General features: G+C 41.3%; 1 long non-coding RNA gene across 1 annotated transcript in view; it reads left to right on the top strand.

The window, feature by feature from the left end:
* The window catches only part of LOC129047951 (uncharacterized), a 76,474-nt gene that overhangs the window by 28,193 nt on the left and 46,175 nt on the right, over positions 1-2,106 (top strand). The window lies entirely within an intron of this gene.

The raw sequence follows: 2,106 nt of genomic DNA, 5'->3' as shown, positions 1-2,106 counted from the left end.
GTGAAAATTCATTCACATTTTTAGCTTCAAATAAGAATTATGCAAAATCTTGCTTGATGATCTTGGTGTTAATTAAAATCATCCAGAGAATGAAATGGCCAGTGATTGAACCATTTCCAAATTTCTATAGTGTTAGCAGCCACTGAATAACATTTATCACAAGGATATTAACTTTTAAAACAATAGTATGTTTCTTTGAAAAGAATGAAACGTAAATGTATGTCTATTAATGCACTTCTCCATTGTTTTACAATCGGATCTAGGAGAATCTGAGCTCTATGAAGGCAGGGTCTGTTTTATTTACTTCCATATCCCCAGCATCTAGCCCATTGTGTTGCAATATTAGCGGTTCAGTAAATGAATGAATAAGTGAAGCAATCAGTCAATATACAACCTCATGTTGACAATGGCAGAGATAGTGAGTATTGATGTTCAAGTGTGTAACAAATGAAAGCTACCTCTAAAAACAGTATCATCATTAATTCATTTATTAAAGGACAATTTATTAATGTCTGCCACATTTATTTATTCAATGATGGCACAGTTCCTGCTTTGGTTCATTCCAAAAACATTTAAAGAAGCTAGTATTTAGGGATATCGCCCTAAACAGGGCAACATTCCCATCTTCCTGGAGCTCCTGATCTGCAGGCAGAGGCAGACATATATCCCTGTCAGAGTAAAATGGGATTGGTGTGAAAAGAAGCAGCACAACCACCAAAATCTACTTAATCCTGATGGAACTCAGGGAGAGAGAAGACACAGTCTGAGCTGGGCCTTGATGGATGAGTAGGAGTTTCACAGGCAGACAAGGTGAGGAGAGGAGGTGGTTTGTTGGGAGGAGGAGATGAGGCATTTAAGGCAGAAGGAAGAGCATATGTTAAAGAACATGACCTGTTGAGGGAGTGGCAAGCATTCTCCAGTGGCTGAAGTACAGGTTTTTTGAGGACTGTGGCAGGAGGCTGATTTGTGACAGGTTATGATGAGCCTAACATGCTATTCTTATCCAAATTCTTTTCCTGAGTGAGTGGAGCATTCACAGCTTGAGCCTGTAGTGAGTTTTCAGGAGTTAGGACTGGGTGAGACATGGTCCCCAGATGTGCATTGTAGAGGAAGAGGGTCATAGAGTGCATCCAGGATATGACAGCATGGCCAGGCTCAGGCCTCTAGCATGAGGAGCCCCAACATTCAAAGGGTCAGGCAGTGGGGCAGGCCCAGAGCTGCCCTTGGGGACAGCCACCGGGAGGGGTTGGGGAAGGTGGCCAGGAGGTCTGTCTCTTTTAGAGGGTATCTGTCCCCCTGCCTGGGTGTAGGCAGGCTTGGATTGGAACAACACCTGGAATATAGACCTTTTTCAGCAGAAGTAAGACTATTCAGATCTGTGTGTTACAGACATCCTTCTAAGGCAGGCAATGAGTAGGATGAGCAGAGCTGGGAAAACTTGAAGGCAACTGCAGGGATTGGAGAAGAGATGACCATGTGAGAGTTAAGTACCTATAGCATGAAGCAGGCTGATGAGTTCCCTCTTTTCCCTTCAAATATTTGCTTAATGCTTGTTATTTGCTTGTAGATTGTCCTGGGTCCTGAGACTACATCTTTCTCAAGTAATGTGTAAAACAGACACCCTGAATCTTTCCTTATCCTAAGCTGACACCCTTGAAGAGTTGATGATGGTGTAAAGTTTGAAGATGGAGCAAATATATCTGTGGACTCTTTTGCACATTACTTTCCCCACCCCCCCATTTAGGGTAGAAATAGGGCTGGTGGACGGAAGCTACCAAAAAATATTTTAATCAATATTAATAAAAACTTTCTAAAAATGAGGGTAACAAAAAAGATAGAAGATGCTTCCTGGAGTGGCACTGAGTGGTTCCTGGCATATCGTAGATTTCTCAATAAATTACTAACTCTTATATATCTTACAGTTGTTTCACAAACTTTCAGAGTAAGAAAGTATCAAGGTTATGCTGGCCTCACCAAAGTGATTTAGAAAACATTATATCCTTTTCTATACTCAGGAAGAGAGTGCATGCCTAGAGTTTTTTCTGCGGGATGGATTTTGATAGCAGATTCAGCTTGTTTTATGTAAACAAGAATGTCCACATTTCA

Source organism: Pongo abelii, chromosome 13 (assembly GCF_028885655.2).
Source record: "Pongo abelii isolate AG06213 chromosome 13, NHGRI_mPonAbe1-v2.0_pri, whole genome shotgun sequence".
Lineage (NCBI taxonomy): Eukaryota > Metazoa > Chordata > Mammalia > Primates > Hominidae > Pongo > Pongo abelii.
The sequence above is the reverse complement of the archived record's forward strand: the minus strand, read 5'-3'. Positions and strand labels throughout refer to the sequence as shown.